This window comes from Panthera tigris, chromosome D1 (genome assembly GCF_018350195.1).
Source record: "Panthera tigris isolate Pti1 chromosome D1, P.tigris_Pti1_mat1.1, whole genome shotgun sequence".
NCBI lineage: Eukaryota > Metazoa > Chordata > Mammalia > Carnivora > Felidae > Panthera > Panthera tigris.
The window spans coordinates 72,009,685-72,036,180 of NC_056669.1; the positions used below are offsets into that span (position 1 = coordinate 72,009,685).

At 34.8% G+C, this 26,496-nt stretch overlaps 1 protein-coding gene across 1 annotated transcript in view; it reads right to left on the minus strand.

The window, feature by feature from the left end:
- Positions 1–25,527, minus strand: part of SOX6 (SRY-box transcription factor 6) — a 398,531-nt gene extending 373,004 nt beyond the window's left edge. The window contains exon 1 of the mRNA XM_042959663.1: positions 25,509–25,527. The gene's annotated coding sequence lies outside the window, so the exon portion shown is untranslated. The remainder of the gene's footprint in view (positions 1–25,508) is intronic.
- Between the last annotated feature and the right edge of the window lie 969 nt (positions 25,528–26,496).

Here is a 26,496-nt window from a genome sequence, read left to right on the forward strand (position 1 = left end):
TCCTGATAAACCATTAAACATTAGCATATTACTAATAAAACTATAATAAGGGGACAAACTCCCCACCATTCTTCTGTCACCAATGACTCTCAAAATTACATAATGGCAGAAGGAATCATTATATTGTTTTATCATAAAAATATATTTTACCTTAAAAATATAAGAAATTTCTCAATTTTATTATGTAAAAACAGTTCTGCCAACAGAGAAGTGCTATAGCAAACAAAGCAGGGAAACTAAGGGGAGACCTAGTTGGTTTTAACATGTTTCCAGCAACTGAGCAGAACACAAGATGAACAAAACATAAATACATGCACATCAATTCAAGTAGCTGAGCATCAACTTTGCCCAAATGACTGGTCTAGAAAGAACACCTAAATAAGAAGTACTTGGGAAAATGATCTGGAAAGCAGGCCATAAGAAAGTAGGAAACCAGCAAGGTTCTTAAAATAAGTTTCCTTTCAAGTGGTAGTTTGTCACGGTGGTCTAAAGAAAAAAAAAAAAAAGTCATGGTTTGACTTGAAGGACAAAGGGAAAAAGTCCCCTCCTTCTGGCCTTAATTCTTTATTTATAAAATGAGGTATATTTCCAACATTGAAATTCTATGAATCTGTGACTCTAAGTCAAACCTAATAGAAGAAATCTACAAACTGACTATGAACTAAGGAAGTTGTCAGTCATGTGCCTACTACCTCCTTCATGTAGCCTACAAATATTTACTGACTACCTGCTCTGTTCTGTGTCGAGCACTATCCTGACTGCCAAATATACAGAGGCATATAAATACGAAAGTACCATCTAATAGTTAGTAAGCCAGTGAAAAATATGCATACAATATAAGTCATTGCAAGGTGATATGATTAGTGACCAGGTGCTAGGGAGCCATAAAAAGTATTGTGGAAGCCCAAATGATAGAGCAAATAATTCATTTTGGAGGGATCAGAGGCATCACAGAAGTCCCATTGAACTGGGTCCTGAAGAATAACTAAAGTTCATCTGGTGGAAATGCCTGGTGGACCTTCCAGGATATGCAAAGGCAAAGAGATGTAAAAGAATATGGTCACATTCAAAGAAAGACTTCACAATGGTTGGAAAGTGACAGGAAAAAAATCTGGTAGGACAGGCTTGTCACAGATTAGAAAGGATTTCAAATGCAATTCAAAGTAGTTTGGATTTTTATCCTCGGGGAAATAGCAAATTATTGAAGGAATTTAACCAAAGGAGTAACACGTTCTGAATTCCCTACGAAAAAATCTTTAGCGGCCTTAAGAAGGATGAGTCCTTCGGAAGGTTGTATGTATGTTTATGCCCCCGTCATTTGTATTTATGTGTAATTAACTGCCCTTTTCTTATCTTGTCCTTGGTGCTCTGCTGGACATGTGGTGCTGACTGGGCTAACCAGTTACTTCTACCTCCACATTCTTTCAAGTCTCTGTTTTCAGTCTCTACGACTGCTACTGATAAATACTGTTGAAAGAAGGTAAATGAAGAGACAGGGGAAGGAAAAGATGAAAGGATATGAATAATCACAAAAGAAATACCTGGGAGGAAGGAGAGAGATGCTGTACTAATAAAAGTAACGATGGCTAATGGGTATTGAGTACATATTATGTGCCATAATTTTTAATAATTTTCATTATTTACGCTCCACTCTACCTCATTAAATATCAACTCCACAATGAAGCTAATTTATCTCTGTTTTCAGATGAGCTAAACAAAGCTTAGAGTAACTTGTTTATAATGCTAGTAAATGCTAGAGAAGATTCAAACCTATCCTGTCTGACTTTCAATCCCACCCTTTAAACTTTTACACTCTATTCCCAGTGATATAATTTACTGAATGCTAACCATGTGCCAACAGCCATGCTAGCTACTTTACATAGGCTAGTTCTAAGACCCACGATAACTCAAAAAAGTAAATAACATTGTCCCCATTTTACAGTAGAGAAAGCTGAGGCTCTAGGAAATTAAGTAACTTACCTAAGGTCACAAAACCAGTAAAAGGGAGCACCAGAGATTTAACTCTAGACTGTTTGGCTGCACTTTCCGACTACATTATGATGTGCATATTCCCATTCCCTACTCCTTCCTCCCTACCAAGACCCTTCTCCATCTCTACATTGCCAGAATCCACCTTCCAGGCTCAGCTAATATCTCATCACCTCCAGAAGCCTTTTAGAACATATCAGCCCACTGTTGCATTCCTATTGCCCATGATTTGCATAACATTCATTTACCTTGGTCAAGACAAATTTGTATTTGTCAGTTCCCCATTCTGTTTATGTTCTATGTCCCCAGTCAACCCATGTAAGTTCCCTGTGGCAGATTCCTCAGCAGTTTGTACCATCCAAATATACCTTACATGACTCTCAACAAAGCCTCTAGAGGAGGACAAGAATCATGTTATATAATTTGTATCCCCCAAGATAACTGGCAGAATCCTAAAAACATATTGGGGCTTAATAATGTATTGATTGGCTCCCATACTACTTTAATAATAGGAAGTTTTCAGTAATAAAAATAATAATAACACTTACCACTATATAGAGATGGGGGGAGAGAGAGAGAGAGAGAGAGATTCAATCCTCATAACAACCAATGATGTAGTACTATTGTGATGCCCATTTTACAGAGGAAACTGAGAAACAAAAAAGTTAAATGACTTGTCCAAGATCACACAGCTAATAAGAGGCAGTCAAGATCCAAACCCATACAGTCTCACTCCACAGTCAGCATTCCCTTGACTACTTCATAATTCTACCTGCACTCAATAGATGTTGTTCTAAGATCAAACAACTCTCATGCCTTAAAAAATTAAAAACTCATTGGGTGTCTGGGTGGCTCAGTTGGCTGAATGTCCAACTTCAGCTTAAGTCATGATCTCACGGTTTGTGGGTTCAAGCTCTGCTTCAGGCTCTGTGCTGACAGCTGGAAGCCTGGAGCCTGCTTTGGATTCTGTGTCTCCCTCTCTCTCTGCCTCTCCCCTGCTCACACGCTGTTTCTCTCTCTCTCAAAAATAAACATTTAAAAAAACTAAAAACTCACACATTACTGCAGCTATAAACAGTGTTTTGGAGGAGCCATGGAAAGAGGAGTCTGTCTACATATAGTAGAAAACCTGAGCAGCAGATATAAAGCTACTGGGAAAATAAGAAGAAAAGAAAGCTGAGAAATATTTCTCTTTAAAAAGAAATAGAGTATGCCAAGTGTGCCATTTTCGCACAAAGTTGCTGTGATTTATAAAGCATTCGTGCTGACTTCCTCTCATTAATACACCAAATTATATAGCATACCTCAGAGTGAGCAAGCATTGTTAGCAAAAATCCTGCAACTCTACACCAGAATCATGTAATCTTGATCCAGTGAAATGCAACCACCTCTGGACTGACATACAACAGCTGTTTAGAGCGTCAGAACAATAACCTGATGAAGATTCCAAGGAAAAACTAGAAAACCGAATGTTGATTTCCAAATTTTTTGAACTTGATTAAGCTGTTGGCAAAAGTCAGGGAGAAAAATACTTGATATGTTTCTACCTTAAAAAGGCAACAAGAGGGGCGTCTAGGTGGCTCAGCCGGATAAGCGTCCCACTTGGGCTCAGGTCATGATCTCACAGTTTGTGAGTTCCAGCCCTGTGTCGGGCTCTGTGCTGACAGCTCAGAGCCTGGAGTTGCTTCAGATTCTGTGTCTCCCTCTCTCTGTCCCTTCCCCACTTGTGCTCTGTCTCTCTCTGTCTCTCAAAAATGAATAAATATTAAAAAAAAAATTTTAAGGCAACAAGAAATTCTTGATAATTTAGATATAATGGAAAGTAGAAGCAAGTGTAGGTTTGTATGCAATTCATAATTTATAACTTGTGAAATCTTTTCCTGTGCAGTATTTCTTTTAACTCATATAATAACTTGGTGCAATCAGTAATATTATCATCTCTACAAAATTAGCCTATACAAATAGGGCTCAGAGAAGATAACTTTCCACAATTATTTAGCTAAGAAGTAGTAAAGCCAGGACTAAAATCTAGTCCTCTAAAACAAAGCTCCTTTTTTTCTCTTGAAGAAAATGGAAAGAAGAGGCTGTTGTGTTATAGAGGGGAAAAAAAGTACTAGTGCTTTCAAAATAGACAATGACTGAAGAAGCATAAGAATGCAAGGTCTCCTCTCTTGGCTCTTTAAAGGAATCGCCACATCTCCCCCTTTGAAAGTAAAATAAGAAGTAAAGGAAAAAGTCCCTCCTGGTTCCTTTCTTTCTCCATGTTCTCTAACTTCACTCCTCCCTCCTTGAATCTGGACTGTGTAACAATCTCTGCAACACAGTACCACCACAATGGTGTCACAGACACATGAAAAACAAGCCCCGTGACTCTGTTCAGGGAAATGCCAAAGGAAAACCAGAGAAACTCTAGAACCCTGAAAATAAAGCAATTTTCTCATATAGCACAGCATAGTTCTCCAGAGGAAAAGAAAATATAGCATGATTGCATAGAAGCATTGTGTGATGGGCTCTATGTATGGTGGGGCATATAGCGAAGCCAATGGAAGAAAAATTAAAAAGTAGGCAAGTCTATCTAGAGTTTGTTATGGCTGCAGAACTCTATGCCACAAAGTAAAAGAAACAGAGATCAACAAGCAAATCTACCCTTTCTCAGAACTAACACATAAAATTCTTTCAACATTTATATGCAAGAAATGGTAAGTCAGACATTTTACTACACAGGTAGCCGCTGTGATAATGCCCGTGAAGGATATCCCTGTGTAATCTCTAGTCCCAGAGATCTCCATAAACCTTGGTATGTTGCCAGTCTAACATATAAACACATGGTTCCAGGTAAGGAAGGATCTACTTAACCCAAATATTATTTTTCTCACTATTCTTCTTTTATTAATTCATTCAGTATATACATTATATGCCTGTCACTCTTCTAGATTCTGGGGGTAAAACAGTGAATAAAATAAAATCCCTGCCCTAATAAGCTTGCATTCTAAGTCCAAACTAAAATACCTGCAAGATTTCTTCCACCTCTAAGATTCTATTACAGAAAAGGCTTAAATTGCAAATGTCCCTAGTAAAGGGACACTTTGAGCACCTAAAGGGACCATGTTATGGCCTCAGCATCCAGCATGCTTAATCTTCAGTAAACGTTTTTAAGTAAATGGAGGCAATCGTTATATCATGGATGGGGAAACTAAGATTCAAGATAGTTAAATAAATTACCTATGATTATACAGATGGTAAATGGCAGAGCTAAGAACTGCACCCTCACCGAATACTATTCTAGGCCCACCTAATAATTTTGATGAAACTATTTTGAAGGACTATTCAGTTATTAAAAGTTAGCTTCCTAGCAGTGAGTCTCTGCCTCTTTGCTTACTTCTGTCCTTATTCCTTGATGGTACCAAGGATTTGTTACATATTTGTTTTATTTTCCACCAACACTCAGAAACTACACCTAGCATATAATGCGACTGGCATGTTACATTACCCAACAAATTAACTATAAGGAAATTTTATTTTCAAACCTAACTTTTCTTCCTCCTTGAAATATCCTTACTTCAGTTGAGCTAGAGAATTTTCAAAGCTTCTGGACCAAGATCCTGGCCTAAAAGACTCTAGCAGGAATTAGCTAAGCTCAATACACAGCAAGAATAACCCTACCCCAATATTCTTTCCCTGGAAAAAGTGTTGGAACTTACAGGACAAGACCTTACCAGGTTGGCTTTTCTAAAAATTAACTAGGTGGCCCAAAGACTTGCATTTTCAGGAAAAGGAAAACTTTACCTACTAGCCTAGATAAAGGGCAATTTTCCTAGCTGCATCGACAAAGCTGATCTACTCTGCAGTTAGTCCTCCCTTAGGGAAGTCAGAGACTGCCCAAGGAGTACTAAATTGCAAGCAACAAGACTTGAACTCCTGTTCAGTTCTGTCACTAATAAATTATTCTACATTAAACAAAATCACTCATCCTCTCTGGGGTTATTTTACTTGTCTATAAAATAGGGATAATACTTACCTTGATTACTTCACAAGGTATTAGGTAGAACACATAAACTAGTCGCCATAACATCAATTTGAAAAGTATAAAGCACCATACAAATGTAAGGTAGCTCAATTAATTATTAGCATTATCACTCAGAATTACTGTGTATTTTAGAGCCTAGAAAACCATCTTATAAAATCTGTTACAAAGAGGCAGAAGCAATGTGACATGGCAAGAAGATCACCTTTGGAGTCAGCCCAATGTATAAATCCAGACTTGATGATCTTGGCAAGCTGTTTAAACTCTTAAATAAACTTAAACAGATTCCTCATCTGAAAATGGATATAGTAGCACCATAAAACTTCTATGAAGAATAACTAACAAATATTTACATATCTACACCTGAAAGCATCCTACTCACAGGGTATAAATGGTATCCTTATTATATATTTCCTCTTCTAGAAAGCTTAGAACTCCAGTGCTTTATCTAGCATTCGCACCATGCGAACAGCTGAAACATCTGTAATGTCAGACACTTGAAGCTGATTTTAAAAGTCACCACCACCACCACCACCACCAGTAGCATCCCTGATCAACATATTAAACCAAAAAAATTAGATGGTAATTAACCCAGCATATTAGCAATTGGGCCAGAGTTTAGGAGACAGTTCTATCAATGGGTATTTTCTCAGTCACTTTGACAAACTGTTGTGTTTATTTCAAATCCACTGTACTGAGGGTCTCTTTGTGATTTGGATTGTTGGATTATTGCCTGCATTTCTGTCTTCTGTGAAAACGCCAAATGTATAGAAATTTCAGTCACCAGATTAAACGTTCATCTTGACAATATATTATGCTGTTTGGTGTCATGCTGACATCCTGTTGACAATGTTTCATGACTTTTATGCCTTTATTTTGTTCCTTGGTTTCAATAAAAAGAAAAGCAAAAAGCCCTTAGACTAATGAATTCAGATTCTTTTCAGACACAGTGCTGCTTCTCTTCCACGAGATCAGGAAAAGGATATATTTCTGGTTGCAGACATATGTGGTACAGACATGAGATCACAGCTTTAAGCTTAATAGAAGAACATAACAATCTACTCACTGTTTACACTTTAGCCCAAAGGGCAGCTGGAAATCACAACCAACCATATGCAGTGCCGAACAAGTGGTCATGACGTTATTAATAAAGCCAAGCATTAACGAATAAGATTCTGTGAATTGTACAGTGAGGGGTAGGGGTGTCTTACCATAGGCCCCTCTAAGTACTAGGCAGAGGGCCCAGGCTATTGTTGAAAATGTCCTTTGGGATTAGCCTGCTCTCTCTGCCAGGATTTCATTTGCCATCTTTCATATTTCCCAGTTCTCCCATACAGTGTTTAATCAGCTGCTAGGGACTGGTTAGAAAGGACTCCTATTCTTCTCGCATCCTAACATCCTGAAAAGGGAGTGAATTATAGAATTATCTACATACAATTAGGTGAAATCACACATACAGAATGCTTTTTGTACGATAAAGAACTATTTCAAGTAAAAAAGGAGACATGAATGATATCTCACTTAATCCTTCCAAGTCTATGACAGGTACAGTAATACTAACCCAGTTTATCAAGGAGAAACTGATTCTGAGAAAGGCTTAACAATACTTCAAGTAAAATTCAGAACAAAGGTTTATACCCAGGCCCAAATCCCCTGCTTCCACTATTCAACAGCTGCCACAGAGAACAAATTAATTGATAACCCATGGGCTATCATAATTTTCTTTCTGCATTGAGATATATACAAATTTGCTAGGTAAATGTAGTACTCAAACTTTAATAACACTGAAGTATTTCTTATGCACATCAATGTCACAATTTACAAATTTTTTATCTAGTTCTTTCATTTCTTTTTCATACCTAACAGATTATGTCAGTTCCCAAATTTGTAACCCAAATACAAAAATCACAGGACTGGTGTCAAAGCATAAAACCATTAAAACACCTTCAAGCTTTCATGAAAGTGAGTTGGCCCTACGGGGCCAAAAAAATTAATAATCAATAACTCCTATAAATATAACAGCTAATATAGATGGTGCAGAAATCAGTAGTTTGCCGCAACAACTAGTTCATCCAAGTAATGTTTATTCAAGTGTAAGAAAAAAAGGGAAATCTGAATCTGCAGTCTACCTCCTCAGACTAGATTTAAGGTATATATCTTAGATTTTGCTGAAACACAGTTTGCTTCTAAGTGTGTTCTGATTTTGGTTTTGCTTTGTTTCTGAAACAGAAGTAAAATTCTTGAAGTACTTTGTATTGTCTTTTTTACTGAAATTATCACTTTCAGGTTAAACATACCTTCAGTTTTCCACTGGGCCCACATGAGAACGATCCTCAGGAAAACAAGAGCAGAGGAAAGAACAACATTGTTCTAAATGCATCGTCCCCTTACACCAAGCCAGCCAGATTCAGATAGATTAAGAGAGAGCGTAGTCTCTACTGAGATCCCTGATGATGCCACTGGGAGCCCAAACCATTCACACAGTTATTACACAGAATGCAACCACATTTTCTGCCTTGGGGCCTTTAAGAAAAGGACTGGTTTCCAAACCACAGACAGTAATATGTAACCACAAGGCAAGGCAAGAGGAAGAGAGAGAAAGGCCCAGAGAAGAATGGGGTTTATCTCAGATAATTATCCCAAACAACTACAAATCACCTTGAAATACAACTTTCAATCTCACTCTCAGCTTAGACATATTACCAAATGAAAATGAGAGATTAACAAATACTAAGAGCTTATAAACACAAAAGTGTGAATGGAGGGGTGCCTGGGTGGCTCAGTTGGTTGAGCGTCTGACTTTGACTCAGGTCATGATCTCAGGGTCTGTGGGTTCGAGCCCCGCGTCAAGCTCTGTGCTGACAGCTCAGAGCCTGGAACCTGTTTCTGAGCCTGTGTCTCCCTCTCTCTCTGCCCCTCCCCCACTCTCACTTTGTCTCATTCTGTCTCTCAAAAATAAATAAATGTAAAAAAAAATTTTTTTTAAAGTGTGAATGGAACAGTCATAATGGTCAACATTTCCAATGGACTAAACCTAATATTAGCAAAGAAAGAAGTTATTGTCTAGTACTTCAAGATAATATACATACACAAACATAAAGCCTATGAACATCTTAAGAATAACTTTCATAGAAAGTAAAAAGTGAATATAATATTATTTTAACTGTCTATTGACCACAAAATAATTCTTAATTAATTAGAATTTCTATTATATTTTACAAATTATACGAGGCAATGGAGACATAGCAAAAAGAGTGCTGAATACTAGACAATTATGAAAAACTATAAATCTATAAACTTATTCTCCCCACTATCTAAATTCATAAGAAGTTTAGGTAAAAAGTGAACCGATGTGTTTTCAATAAATGGTCCTGAGAAAACTGGTTATCTACCAAAAAATTGAGTTGAAACCTTACCTTACACCATACATTAAAAAATCAACTCAAAATGGATCAAGGACCTAAACTTAAAAGCTAAAACTATAAAACACTAACAGACATAGGGAAAATCTTTATGACTTGGATTTGCAATGATTTCTTGGATGTAATGCAAAAGCACAGGCAACAAAAGAAAAATAGATAATTTGGACTTCATCAAATTAAAAAACTTATGTGCATCAAAGGGCACTATCAGGACAGTGAAAAAACAAGCCAAAGATGGCAGAAATAATCTCACAAAATGGGAGAAAAAATTTTCTGATAAGGGATTAATATCAAGAATATAGAGACAACTGGGGCGCCTGGGTGGTTCAGTCAGCTAAGCGTCTGACTTCGGCTCAGGTCACGATCTCACAGTTTGTGAGTTTGAGCCCCACATCAGGCTCCATGCTGACGGTTCAGAGCCTGGAGCCTGCTTCGGATTCTGTGTCTCCCTCTCTCCCTCTGCCCCTCTCCCACTAGTGCTCTCTCTCTCTCTCTCTCTCTCTCTCAAAATAAATAAACATTAAAAAAATAGAGAGAACTGTTACTACTCAACAAACAACTCAATTCAAAAATAGGCAAAGGATTTAAGTAGATAATTCTCCAAAGATCCACAGACAGTCAATGAATGTATGAAAAGACGTTCAACATCATCAGTCACTAAGCAAATGCAAAATCAAAACCATGAGATAAAACATCACACTGGGATGGCTATTATCAAAAAATGAAAATAACATTCTCCTCATCTATTGCTAACTCCCTTACCTTTTTCAAACAAGTCTTTGCTCAAATGTCATGTTTCAATGAGTCCTACTCTGGTCACCCTATTTAAAATTGCTTCCTTGGGGCACCTGGGTGGCTCAGTTGGTTAAGCGTCCAACTTCGGCTCAGGTCATGATCTCGTGGTTCATTAGTTTGAGCCCCACATCGGGCTCTGTGCTGACAGCTCAGAACCTAGAGCCTGCTTTGGATTCTGTGTCTCCCTCTCTCTCTGCCCCTCCCCCCACGCAAGCTCTGTCTCTCTCAAAAAATAAACATTAAAAAAAATAAAAAATAAAATAAAATTGCTTCCTTGCACTGTCAAGTCATCTTTTCCTACTCTCGCTCTATTTTTTTCTATAGCACTTATAAACTTCTAATATACTATACAATTTAGTTACCTTACGCTTATGGTTATCTGTCTCTCTCATCTATAATATAAGCTCCATGAGAACTAGAATTATCTGCTACATTCACTAATATATTTTCAGTGCAAGAATAGTAACTGGCACATGATAAATGCTTAATAAACATTGGCTGAATGAATAAACTGACTAACTTCTTTGATGGAGACAGAAAATGGCTAAGAGGTTTTGAAAACCAAATTATTCTTAAAATTAATCGGTTTTATCCTTTTCAACACCAAATATTCCATTTATCATCACCAAATAACAAAAATATTATGGCTTAAAATGGAAACTGTTCCACTTTACTTAACATTTCAATGGAATGAGGTCTTAAAATTTTATTCATATCAACATTCACAGTACTGTGCCAGTTATTTACTTATTGTCTGTTGACTCTCACATCACCCTTCAATTCTCTGCTCTGTGATTCTGAGGCACTATATTTCCCAGGCTCTCTTGCCAGCTGGCTTCCTATTTGATTCTGCCAATGAGAGGGACTAGTGGGAAATTAGAAGGTGGAAGGAGGAGAAAAGAGACTTCCTTTATCCAGCTCCTGTCAGCATCCCTCCAACAGCAAAATACTCTGTGGCTGCACCATTTTACATTCCCACCAGCAATGGCTTCTTTTAGCACTCCCAATACCAGCTGCCTCAGAGAAACCAGCTGGTCACACTCTCTCCATGATTAGAGAGTAAGCCATGCCATGTTTCCCTCCATGGTCTGAGCACAAGTTTCACAGTACACCTGCTCCCCAGAGGTCAAAGCCCCAGTCACAAGCTTTTCCAAGTTCCTAGGTTCAAGTAACCCAATTTCCTCCATTTTGTTCCACCAGCCCTATGGCTAAGAACTGCTCCCTGCAGTTATTAATCTGGGTTACCTCATCTTCCTTCTTTTGCTTTTACAGTCTTCCAGCTCCAGTGTAACAAATTCCCTCAATTAAATCCCATCTATTTGAATTGTTTTTCATAGTTTTGTTCTCTTGATTAGATGTGACTGTACTTGGTACAGTGTAACACTTCAGACTGACCAAAAGATTGACAACAGGATAAATTTATGTTTTCATCACTCAGAATTAAACATAATACAGATTTTTTTCCAAACTATTTTTTTAAGTGTAAGATTACCTTTATTAGTGTCTAGACCTTAGATTGAGCCACTAGCTCATTTGTTTTTAGGGTTTTTTTTTAATTCTAGTATAGTTAATATACAGTGTTACATTAGTTGCAGGTGTACAATAATTCCATACATCACCCAGTCCACACTATCTTAACCAAAGAATGCTTAAAAAGGGGTGTTTCAAATAGAACAAATAACAGATTAAGATCTTTAAGTACTATGCTCATATTTATACACTCTTATAAAGTAGTAAATTCTTATCTCACTCCTCTCTCCTGCCTATTCTACATCTCTATTTGAATATCTAGCATGCATCTCAAATTTAACACATCCCAAACTGAGCTCCTGGTATTTGTTAAAACCTGTTCCTTCCAAAGGCTTTCCCATCTGACTTAATGGCAACTCTATCCTTTTACCATCTCAGGCCAGAATCCTGGAGTCATCTTTAGTTCCTTTCTTTCTCTCATCCTCCAAATCTAATCTGTTAGAAAGTCCTACTAGTTCTCATTCAAAATATATTCAGATCGCAACTGCTTCTGACCACCTTCCCTGCTACTCCAAGCCACCAACAACTCTCATCTGAATTATTATAACGATCTTTTAAGTGGTCATTCTGCTTCCACTCTTTTACATCCTTATAGCATATTCCCAGTAACAACCAAAGTGATCCTTTTAAAACCTAAGTCAGATTATATCACTCCTCTGCTCAAAATGTTCCAATAGTTCCTCAACTCACACAGAGTAAAAGCCAAAATCCTCACAATGATCTATGAGTTCCTATATGATCTGGTTCCTGTTACCTCTCTGATTTCAACTCCTATTATCTCCTTCTCCCTCACTTGTTTCTAGCCATTCTGGTCTCCTCTCTGTTCTTTGAACATCCTGGTCCATTTCCACCTCAGTGCCTTTGCTTTGGTCTCTCCCTCTGGCTGGAGCACTCTTCTCCACATATATGCCTGGTTCCTTTGCTGTTACTTCAAGTATTTGAGCAAAGATTTTCTTTCTTGGCCATCCTATTTAAGACAGCACACACATCCAACACTAAACATTCCCTATTTTCTTTCTTTACTGTATTTTTCTCCATAGCATTTATCCTCTGACTTACAATATAATAATTTACTTTCTTAATATTGCCTTTCTCCCTCAACTAGAATATAAGCTCCTTGAATTTCTATTTTGGCAGGAATTTCTGTTTTGTTCATTGATGTATCTTCAATGTCCAGATGATACCTGGCACATAATAAGTGCTCAGTAAACATTTGTTGAATGAAACTCCAAACTCCAAAGCACCAGAAAATGAACAAATACAAACATGCATAAAAATACAGTGTGACATATATATGTATATGTATATATGACCTGGACTATATTCTGAAGAATAAAACTATATTACAAATTCCAATGCTATAGTAGTAAGTACTATAACAAGATTATTCTTTTCCATCAAAATCTCAAAATGTATTTATAATCCTACCACATAATATACCAGTGCCCCCTAACACAGTGTTTAACAGTCATTTTTCCTGGCTTACATTATCACTTCAGCATCTACTAACTCTGTGACCCTGGCCAAGTTACTTGAACTCTGTGCCTTATTTTCATAAAATATTAACAATAAAAATAATAATACCTAGCTCATAAAAAATTAGCAAAAGGATTAAATTATGTAATGCATTTGAAGCACTTCAGGACAGTGCCTGGCCCATAAATAATACTCAGCACATGTTAGCTATCATTATATAAGGCATCTAATATTTGCTGAAAGAGAGGTAAATACTCTAAAATTCAACATTTTTTTACTGCCTGAGTTTGTTTATATTGCAAGTTTACTCAAAGCAAGGATATTTTATACTTTTTTTATATCTGACATACTACTGAACATATTAATTCAATGATTGATTGGTTATATGTATACACACACACATACACACACACACACACACACATACACACACATACATACATATACATATAGAATTAAATCTTCTAAAAATATAGGTTACAAAAGCCAAGTTAGTCAAGATGACCAAGATAAAGTAACACAGGGAAAGAAAAGCAAGTTCATTAGTTCTGACTCTTCATCTGATCACATTAAACATGTGATACTAAAGTATACTGAAGACTTTTTAGCAAAAGTCATGCTTTAGCTCAGCGTGGAGCCTGATGTGGGGCTCAATCTCACAACTGCGAGATCATGATCTGAGGCAAAATCAAGAGTCAGACACTTAACCAACTGAACCACCCCAAGCACCCCTTTAGATGCACAATAGATATGCATAGATTTTCTAGCAGAAAAGAAATAATGATATGATGGATGCTAACTAAACTTACTGTTTATTCACAATATAAGAAAGTCAGATTATAATGTTGTACACCTCATACAGTGCTGTATGTCAATTATATCTCAATAAAGCTGGGGGGAAAAGAAATAATGATAAGTTAACAGCATGGAAAAAGAAGGCAAAAGAAAGGGAAAACAGAGACAGATGGCAGGCTTTAAATTGAGGAGCTGACCAATCAAAGCTGTGGGAGTCACAAGAAAGAACAGAGCACTAACAAAGACAGGTTGAAAGCTAAGAGTGGGACTTTGTGGGAAAGGGTACTTCTTCAAAAGATCACTCAAAGATAAACCCAGCTGGGTGAAGGCAATAATAACTGACTCCAAATGAAGTGTGCAGTTAACCACTGGTCACAAGAAGCTAGAAGACTTTCACATAAGGAGAATTATAGAAAAATTAAAATAAAAGCAAAGTAATAGAAGAATAAAATAATCATTAACCATCTTTGAAATGTTAACAGGCAACACTAGTATAGAATTAGTAATTTGACATCATGGGCTAGACTCCTGGCTGGAATAACTGGAATGGAAAGATCCTTAATAATAATAAAAAAAGTTAAGATTCATATATATAAATATGCTCATAAGTATAAACTCCTACACATCACTTTGATGACATTTCATTATTTTTTTTTCTGATGCTATAAAAGCCCACATTATTTAATGTGAGCTACATTCAGAACTTGCCATGGTCATATGACACAATCACTTTTTAACTCTTTACAAATGTAATGTCATAGTATGTAGATTTATTTATCAAGAACAATGCGAGGAAATGGCATTATGCAGAATATTATTCACAGTACTGTGCTAGTATGTACATATGTGCCTCTATGAGCACCAGGGCACAAAAAGAAATATAATTACATCATCAAACTGTAGTTATGACACAAACTATCTGAGTGTTATGTCCCTAACATGTTTTTATCATTGAGAGGTAGAATGACAACCACAGGGGCACTGCAGTGGCTCAGTCAGTTAAGCATCTGACTCTTGATTTCAGCTCATTTCATGGGATCAAGCCTTGCTTCAGGCTCCTTGCTGCCAGTGTGGAGCCTCCTTGGGATTCTCCCTCTCCCTAGCTCTCTCTCTGCCCCTCCCCTGCTCATACATGCATGCTCTCTCACTCTTTTTCTCTCTCTTTCCTTCTCTCTCTCTCTCTCCATCTCTCAGAATAAATAAGTAAACATTAAAAAAAAAAAAAAAAGAATGACAACCACAAAGGACAGGTCACAATGTGCAATTTTGCATTTCTACAAAATGTAAAAAAGAATAAATTCTAGACACATGCCCAAAACAGAGATGTGTCACTGGTCAATCCAAGCCTAATGGGCTCTTCAATTTCTGTACCACTCTTTGAAACTCTCCTCCTTTAATTCACTCCTCCTTTCATACTGTGTCCTTTTCTTTTGGGTCAAACTTCCTTCTTTGGGTTACTCTTTCACTACCAAATAAACTTAGCCTCCTATTCTATTAGTTCTTGTTTACATATGTCCCGACAGCTCTGGAAATAATGGATCTTGCGAGTAAATGATGTGGCATCACAACAGAGAATTTAACTGGTTTCTATAATTTCCAGAGGTACAATTATACCCAGGCATTACCCAATTTTTATTGTATAGTTTATTGTTTTATGGTTTACATGTATTCAACTCTGTAATCTTCAGAAATGAAAGCAAATAACAAATAAGTTGAATAAATATATGTATATCATATATCCTGTACATTATTAAATATTCATGAAAAATAAGAAAGAGAAAAAAATTCACTTATCTTTACTAATACAGCCTCTAAGCCCTTGGTATATTAAATAAAACAGATGATGGATTAAAGTCTGTTAAAGTTCTAGATAGGAAAAAAAATGGTATCATCTCACATTATTACACTATACCATGATTACCTCTATCATAAGGCAAAATCTTTCTTTCTCTGAGTTCCCTAATATGTCTGCTATGGTCCGAATGCTTGTGTCTCCCCTAAAATTCATATGTTGAAATCCTAACCCTCAAAGGTGAAGGTATCAGTAGATAGGGCCACTGGGGGGTGATTAGGTCATGAGAATAAAGCCTCCGTGAATGTGATTAGTGCTTTTAGGAAAGATCCCACAGAGCTCCCTAGTACCTTCTATCATACAAGAAGTCTATGACCCAGAAGAGAGCCCTCACCAAACCCATACTGGCATACTGATATAAGACTTCTATCCTCAACTGTGAGAAATAATTTTTTATTATTTATAAGCTGCCCTGTCTGTGGCATTTTATTATACCAATCCAAATGGATTAAGACAATGCCTCTTCATCATTCAGAATATCCTGAACTGTGTATGCACACATCTGGGAACTACCTCATATAAAACATGGAAAGTCCTATCAAAAGTCTACCAAAAAAAAAAAAAAAATCAGAAAATCTGCAAAACTAATTCAGAAATTTACATTGCCAGAAATTCAGTGGTTTTTTTTTTTTTTCAGTTCATTAGAATCTCTACTAATTGTAACACATAAGTACTCTGAGGCATACTATCACCAATTCATAGGTTTGTGGTTTATTATTCCAACCCCTCTGCATTCTTAGTGGTTATTCAGGTAGAATAATGGTGATGCATCTTATACAAATTCTAAAAATTAACTTTTTCAGCAATACAAATGGCATTTCAAATATTGCATGTGCATTGCATTTTTTTAAAAAAATTATAATTTAGTATTAATGTCTTTGTCATTTTCTCGTATCTAGCACTTTAAGAGACTTATTTCCCAACCCCTGCTTAAACATGTGCCTAAATATGACTGAAATATATTAAATTAAAATAGAAAAAAACAAGTGATGAGGGGCTGGGTTTTGTTTGGGAATTTTTGTTTTGTTGTTTTTTGTAATGCAGAAAACAAAACCAAACTGATATGCAAATGAATTATGCCTGTCCCTGTCACAAACTCATTTTATTTTTTTTTTAATTTTTTTTTTTAACGTTTATTTTTGAGACAGAGAGAGACAGAGCATGAACGGGGGAGGGTCAGAGAGAGAGGGAGACACAGAATCTGAAACAGGCTCCAGGCTCTGAGCTGTCAGCACAGAGCTTGACGCGGGGCTCAAACTCACGGACTGTGAGATCATGACCTGAGCCAAAGTCAGATGCTTAACCAACTGAGCCACTCAGGCACCCCAACAAACTCATTTTATGCTGCAGACTTTGTTCTTGGACAATGCTTTATCCCATGCAAAATCTAAGAAATAGGAGTAAGATTGTTCTTGAAGACCAGACAATTATCTAAAAAGGGACAACCAGATCCATTGTCATTTATTTCATGTTAATTCTCTCTTTTTCTCCCTCTCCCACCCCTCCCCCACCTTTCTCTCATTTTCTACACTTCTCCCCATTCTCTTGATTTCTGTAATTATTCAAGCTTTTCTGTTTTGTATCATTGTTCAGGAAAAGGGGACAACCATGGTTAAAAATCACAGGATGAAAGTATGTTAGTGAAACTTAATGCTACACTGTGCCTATTAGCTACTGTCAAGAATGGAACTTGAAAATAAAAGGTCATCTAACCAAAAAATGATTACTGCCGTTAGGTCTTATATGAGAAAACAGATACAATTTCATCAACTTACGTAAAAAAGAAATCTCAAAAGCTCAGTATTATTAACACTTCTTAAAGTCTTTCAAACCTTACTAGTCCATACCAATTACTTTTTTCAGCCTACTCATTCACACAGAAGCTCTATACGCTATAAAACAGGGTAATGACATCTTTTACTTACCAAAGCTAATCGCTCTAGCTAAGATTAGATACTTTGCATCACTGAACCACAGTGTTACAAATGAAAGAAGATGAGGCCTACAGAGCTTAAACAACTTGCTCAAACAAGTACCTAGTTACTAATTAGAAGCCAAGAGAGCTGAGCCTGGAGCCCAATCCTCCAAACTCCAAAGATGATTTGGGACTGGAATTCAGATCTCTAAACAACAAAGCAATGAACATTATACAGGAAAGACAGAATAAATGGTTCTGGTCCAAAAGAACTCACTAAAAATCTATAGTAGCATACTACTTTCACTAAAAATCTCTAGTTGCATTCCTTGAATTATATGATTATAGTAATGGAGGCAATTGCAGACCTAATGCAAACAAGATTTAAAAAAAACAAAAACAAAAACAATTTGGTTGCTCTCAAGTCATTTATGTATAGTCCTAGCATACATAATGTGATTTTTTTTCCCTGTTGGATCTATATCTTCTGAATTAGATTGATTTGAGGTCAATATTAAAATAAACTAGAATTCCAAATAACTGGCAAGGGGTGAGTGAGAGTAGAGATGGGAGTGGGGATAGGAAGAGAGAGGCAAGCTGGCTACCAGAGGAAAGTCATCCCAGGATTAGAAAATTGTTGTACTTAACGCTCAAGACATAATCCATGTGTGTTTGATAGAGAGTTAGCCATAATTATAAGTGGAATCCTTCACCTACTACCTCTATATTCTTGTCTTTTAAGGGCTAAAACTTCATTTCAAAAGATGGGTACTGGGAAAATGGGAAACATGAGGAAATTTGATTTTTTTTTTAATTTTTAAAGTTTATTTATTTATTTTGTGTTTGAGAAACACAGAGACAGCGTGAGTGGGGGAGGGGCATAGAGAGAGGGAGATAGAGAATCCCAAGCAGACTCCACACTGTCAGCTCAGCACCCAATGAGGGGCTCGAACCCATGAAACCGTAAGATTATGGTCTGAGCCGAATCCAAGAGTCAGACATTTAATCGACTGAGCCACCCAGGCATCCTAGAAATTGGATTTTTAAGTCAAAGCACTCTTGCTAAAGGTAAGAGTTTTACATGATCTCTATAAGGATGAAAATGAAAAAAAAAAAATGAGAGAAGAGTTCTTCATGGTCATCACTGAAACCTGTCACTATATTCTATAGGCCCATCATAAAGTAACTTACATCTCCCAGGAAACTACTGGAAATGGGGAAAACCTACTGTACTACTGATGGAACATTTCAGATTCCAGACCTGCCAGTTGTATTTCTTGAACACCCACTAAACCTACACAGAAAGAAAAAGAAAAGGAATGAGAAGGGGAAGACGAAGGGAGGGGGAGGGAAACAGAAGGGGGAAGAGTAAGATGGAGAGATGTTAGGAGGAAGAAAAAGAAGTCGAAAAAAAGAAATATTAAGGGGTACTATTCTTCAGCAAACTAAAAACTCTTAAAACAATCTACAAAAAACCCCTTTTATACAAAAAAAAAGTCAAATTGTTAATTACACAGATATCAAAGAGGTTGGTATTTGTTTTAAGGAAGATAGGCTTTTACTTTTTAAAATACAGTAGCAATAACTATAGCATCATGATTGAGGCTTATTCTCTTTTTATATAGTATGTATACTACATCAAGAGAGATAAAAAGGAAGAATGAAAAGTGAATAAATAGATCAACAAAAACTAAAGGAACCAGAATACTTAACGCCCTTTGTTTATTAGCTTCTTTCCATCCAACTACTCAAAACTGTAACATTAGTTTATTTTCTTGTTCAAATCTCAGTTCCAGGTATGCAAGGACAAATCAAAATAAGTGTGAGCTTTTTCCTCCAACAAAAATTGCAACTTAAAGCCAGTAGATCATAGAAAGAGTGAGGTTGTTCATGCTAGGTAAAAGTGAAAACATCTTGTCACTCTTAAAAGAGCTAAAATCAGATAGATATTCTAAGTAACCAGCATTTGTTTTTATCAGAAATAGAAGTAATTTCACAGTATAAAGAAGAAAAACAATTTAGGGTAAGGAAAAACATGTGAAGACATTAACCTAAAATAATATTTACTGGTATATTATTATTATTATTGTGGTTGTTATTATCTGGTTCCCTGCACATGTGACTCTGCCCAAGCTTGTGGATTTATATCTACATCAGTTGTTTTAATATCTTATAGTGGAGGAAATATGTATTTTACTAGAAATTCAGCAAGTTTAATGTGACAAGCATTTAAAAAGTAAAAATATTTCTTTTACCATGAAATATAAACTCATTAGATACTGGTAGTGCACTTCAATGGGAAGACAAATAAGAAGCTGATCATGACAGGATGGTTTCAAACTGTAAGGGAGTAAATTGGTGCATCCTTTCTAGAAGGCAACTTGGCAATATATCAAAATCATTAAAAAAAAAAAAAAACAACTCCTTGAACTAGATTTTAAATGTCTAGGAATTGATTCCACAGAAGCAATCATGGTAGTAGTCCAAGATTTATATATTCAATGTCCATTGAAGTATTGCTTATGATAGAACACCTAAATTTCCAACAGTTAGTATTAACACATTTGACATTTATTCAAGAATTTGTAGGGATGCCTGGGTGGTTCAGTCAGTGATTCTTGATTTCCGCTCAGGTCATGGTATTGAGCCCTGCCACGGACTCTGCTGTGAGCATGGAACCTGCTTAAGATTCTCTCTCTCTCTCCCTCTACCCTTCTCCCTTTGCCCCTCTCCTCCACTCTGTCTCTCTCAAATAAAAAATAATATATAAAATTTAAAAAAAAGAATTTACATTGAGTGTATGTGCTAAGCATGGTGGATTAGTTAAATTAAAAATGTAACCTTAAACTAAAATATGATGCATCAGTTTAAAAAATCATATGATCCCAAGTTTAGTATACTTCTACAAAAACCACAAGCAGAGCTTTTTGCAGGGGGGGGAGTGATAAAATTATTCTAAAGTTCATATGGGAAAACAAATACTTGAGAACAACCAAGATAATTTGAAAAAGTAAGTTAACTATATATTATTATTAATTAATACTTTAATATATATCATTTTAAACATATTTCTATGTTATTACTAGATTCTCTTTATTATATAAATATATAATTATATAAATACATATGTATATGTTATTATATGCATATACAAATATATCATATATAAGTACATATATAAATATATTTATATTTTTAACATATTTTATATTTATATATTATAATTATTATATTATATATAAGTATAAATTTATATATAAATTTAAAACAAAATTTTAATTTTAAAAAATTTATAAATTTATAAATAAATATAAATTTATAGATAAATATAAATTTAAATAAAATTTTAATTTTAAGATAAATTTATACATTTATATATAGATATAAACTTGCATATAAATTATAAAAAATTAAATACAATATTATATATTATATAAATATAAATATATATAAATTTAAAATAAATTTTAATAATTTTAAATAAAATTTAAATTTTAAAATAAATTTATAAAGATATAAACTTATATGTAAATTATAAAAATATAATACATATATTTTATATTTATATTTATATATGATATACAACTATTATATGATAATATAAATATACAATATACAAATAAATATATTATACACTTAATATATGATAAAATATATTACTTTTAGAGAGATTATATAAATATCATTAATATATTATACATCTATAAAATCTCACTAATTAAAAGTGTGCCAAATGAATAACCAGATTTATTATTAGCAAAAGAAATTGAAAAACAGACCCAAATATCTCTAGGAATTTAGTCTGTGATAATGGTAGTGGGTTTTTTTTTTTATGTTTATTTATTTTTTATAGCGACAGAGACAGAGATGAGTGGGAGAGAGGCAGAGAGAGAGGGAGACACAGAATCCAAAGCAGGCTCCAGGCTCTGAGCTGCCAGCACACAGCCCGATGCAGGGCTCAAACTCACAGACTGCGAGATCATGACCTGAGCTGAAGTCAGCCGCTCAACCAACTGAGCCACCCAGGTGCCCCAATAATTGTAGTGTTTTAAAGATGGATTATATGACTCATATTGTTGGGACAATTGGTTCTTTACATCCTAATTGCATATCACACAACAAAATAAGTTTCAGGTGAATTAAAAAACTAAAAGTATAAAAAATAAATACTATGATAATGCCATAACAAAATATATGTAAATATTTACATAATGTTGAGTGGGAAAAACATGTCTAAAAATGATACCAGAAGAAGAAATTCAAAAGGAGAAAAATAAAACTTTAGATTTTATGAGAAACTTGATTTTCTAAAAATTTTAATTGAAGACAAAATGAAAAGATTGGAAAAATACCTACATCATACACAAAAAGGGTTAATATTTTTAGAATATAAAAACCTCTTACAAATGAATAAAAATTAACTTCCCATTAGAATAACGTGCATTACTTTGTGCTGGACAGTTATAAATATTTTATATATATCATTCACTTGAGCCTTGCACAACCCTACGACATATAGGAAACTTTTACAGATAAGAAAACACACATTGAGAGATTAAGTAAACACCCAAGGTTACAGAGCTGATAAGTAGTGAAGGTAGAGCCAAGATTCAAACTGTGTCACCAACAGTCAGACTCCAAAATCTATGCTACTTCTCAAAGGATATGAACAAGAAATTTATTAAGAAAGAAAAAAAAGCGGGGTGGGGGAGAAGGAAGGAGAAAAGGATGGGAGGAAGGAGGGAAGGAAGAAGGGAAGGAAGTTTGGAAGGAGGAAGGAAGGAGGAAAAGAAAGAGAAAAAAGGAAGGAAAGGAAAAGAAAAGAAAGGAAGGGGAAGGGAAGAAAGAAAAAAAAAGAAATGCAAATGAACAAAAATCAAATGAAAAAATATTCCATTTCACTACTAATCAAAGAAATATAAATTATACTAAAAATAAACTGCCATTTTCTGTCATATTGGCAATGGTTGAAAATGATAACAATACTATGTATAAGCATGAATGTGACAAAATAAGTATTCTCAGACACTGCTCGTAAGAGTAGACTGGTTCATATATTCTGGAGGTTATTCTGGCAATAGGGATTAAATGCTTTTAAAAAGTGATTACCCCCAATTCACATTCATTTCTAACAATTTGAACTAAAGAAATCATCAGACATGTGTGCAAAGATTAAGCTACAAAGGAGGTTACTGCAATGTTCTTAATAATAGTAGAAAAATCACAAACCTTAACTAGAGATGATCAACTAAATTTTGAAATGCCCACAAATAGAATAGTATTCAACCATTAAAAATGATGAGGTAAAAGAATAGTGTATCATGGGAAACTGTAAGTGATATGATATACTGTTAAATAAAAAAGCAGATCATAAAGTAATTGCTACCATATGATTATACTTTTGTCTTAAAGGGACATATAGATATAAACAGAGAAAGAAAAAGACATACAATTTTAATACTGGATATATATACAACTTGATATTTATAATGATTATAACTAGACACTAGGAATGCAGTTTTTCTTCTTTTTCTTTATTTTTGTATGTGCTTCCTAAATTTCATATATGTGATATCTGTTATTTTTGAAGTAAATAATAAAGTTTATTTAAAAAAAGAAAGATGTAGGAGAAGAATATTTAATGACATGAGAAAAATGACCATGAAACATTAACTTTTAAAAAGCATCTTCCAAAACAGCATGTGCAATACGATACCATTTAAATATATACATATGTGTGTGTCTAAGTAAATAAATTTCAAGGATATAATCAGTTTAAGCATTTTGAGATAACTCTAGATGTCGTTATGGAATTTTCTTTGTATATTTTCCAAATTTTCTCCAATAATCACTGTTAGGTTTTTTAATCAGAAAAAAAAAAAAAGCAGTCAGGAAGACTATATTTTACCCTTTTCCCCATTCTAATTGTTTAATGAGCCTATAATTTCTGGAAAAGCGAAAAATAACATATTGCCTTCTTATTGTCAAAACAGACACAAAAAGATATGACAGTTTTTCTACTAAAAGCAAATCTCATAAATGTATTAGGATATTTTATGCAATCAGAAATTTTACTTCAAATTATAAAATCTCGTAAATGTACTATATTGAGCTGCAAATGAGCCCTACAAAGCAATCAGGCAAATCTCCTTGATATGTGTCCACCTACTGATAGATAGGTAGACATAGTAAAATAAGATAATTGCAAATGGTTAAGCAGAATATTAAAAACAAACATGCAGACACTGGTCATCAATAAGGCAAGACAAAAAAAAAAAAAAAGCATAAGGGTCAATTATTTGGCAGTGTGGCATTAACAAAAGTCCTTGCCCAGATTCCTAAATACTTGGATTTTTGACTATGTGATCTTGAGCAACTCAATTAGTTTCACCAAGGTTTAGCCTCCTCAGCTTTAAACTTCTAGTCAAAAAAAAAAAAAAAAAGAGTCTTTGATTTGAAAATTACAGTGGAAAATAAAAAAAGGTTGATACAAATGTAAAAAATTTTCATACGACTAAGCTAATATAAACCCTGGAGTACCTCCAAAATTAGCATCTACCTAATTAAAGATAGATGAAGATGGTAATAACAAGAGACAAAAAGATAATTTTTTTTTAAAGAAAGAAAGGAAGAAGATGAAGAGAAAAGAACTGACATCCTTAATAATGAAGAATTTCCTTCATAGGGAATCAAGGCTCAGGAAAACTTAGTAGCTTTTTTCTTATTCAGAAGGCCAGAAAAACTGGGGACCAAACTTCTGAATTTTGGCTGAGCCTCAAGTCTAACTAATCAACCAGTAGCACTTCCCCACATGGAAAAGCTGATATAGCATCAACAAATTCTTTATCAAAATCAACACTTTGTAACATTGAGAAAATTAAAGTGTTGTAATCTATAAATGGGCTGGCCTGCTCTGTTAACACTTTATCCAAATTGGACACTGTGTTTAAAAATATATTCAAAAAAAGTCTCTCTTTACCTCTGCTACAATTTTTTAAGTCATATATGTTTTCTTCCCTCTCTTAGTTTGCTTCTTCTTATAATTTTGCATATGAGATTTATACACATTCTTCATGGAAATATGCATAATATGGTCAGTTTCATTTTTCCCTCTAAGAGAGAAAAGATGCTTTAAATGTTTTATTTTTGAGTACAAAGATCTCCAATCCTTTACACTAACTTTCACTGCCTTTCCATTCTCTTCAAATTTCACCTTCTCTCATCTCCTCCTCCAATCCAAATACACACATACATACAAACACACACAGAGGCACACACAGGCACAATGCCAGACTTTTCAAAATAAATATTGAGAAATAAAATCACCTGAGGATAACAAAGTTGTAAGCTGTTTTTTAGAACAAAACAGAACACAATTTTTTAAGGTAATAAGAAAAGCATTAGGCATTCTAATCAAAGTCTGGTATTTTTTTCTCTAAGCCAGTGTTAATTATCCAAAATAATAAATGACCATTACAATAAGCTAAGTCTCACAGTTAATTATTATAAAAGAAAAGCAAAAGTCTTTGCCTATCAAAATGTTATTTTTTACTTATTGCAGGTTTTCTAGATATTTCAGGGCTGCTTCCCTCCAAACCATCATTAAGCCATCCAATAAACACCTTTCTCAAACACAGTCTTCAGCTCTTAAATAACAACACACTTGGCACCTAAACACATAAAGAACAATCTACATGTTCAATCAAATACCTCAGCTTCAGAAGTTAGTGTCTCCCCTCTGTCCTTTGGTGGCCACAGTATCTTCATTGGAAGCCTCAATTACTGTCATTATTTCTAATTTGAAATCATCCTCTACCTCCACACCCTTCCACGAAGAAAACATGGCTTTTATCTTTCTCATGCACATGCACACCGTAGCAGGGGTGGGTGGGTTGGGTAAAAGAGTAAATTGCCATTTGCAACTTTTTTTTTTAAATAAAATAGCAAATAAACAAGGAGTCCTCTTGTTATTGGATACTAACGCACACTCAACCCTCAAGTCAGCAGCTGAACTGCAATGTTACCCTATTTGCCCAATGTATCATATTTTCAAAGCAGAGAAAACTTCACAACTTGGGAGTAAAATTTTCTGAAGGTAAAGAGATGCTATATTGGATACCTCACATGAAGCTTGTGTCCATTCTAAATAAAATACAGCAACTTTAGATGTTTTGATGCTTAGGTCCAAAAAATGGATCTAAAATGAAGTTACAGAGTTCATCAGAAGGTCATAATCAAGTTCAGGGAAAGTCTTAAGGAAGGAGAAAGGGAATGATAGAAAACATTATTAGGTTATTTGTAAAGTAAAAAATAAAACATTTTGATAGGCAAAGACTTAAGATTATTAGCAGTTTTTACAGAACTCTAAGATTTGGAAAATGGTTAAAAATTTAAAGTAACAATAGCTAACACTTGTAAAGCACTTATGCAATAAGCATGATTCTAATTGCTTGACATATATTAACCTACTTAGTCCTAAAATAAACAACCCAAATATGAGTATTATTATGTATTATTATCACTATCCCCAATTTACATATGAGAAACTAGGCACAGAGAAATTAACTTGTGCAAGATTATACTAGGCAGATAAACTTTAAAGACCAAGTTATTAACCACCACTTAACCTCTTAACTACCATTAAAAATTCTAATTGAGGTTTTCTGCTCCTTGAAATGACCCCTTCAGTTCATGTATA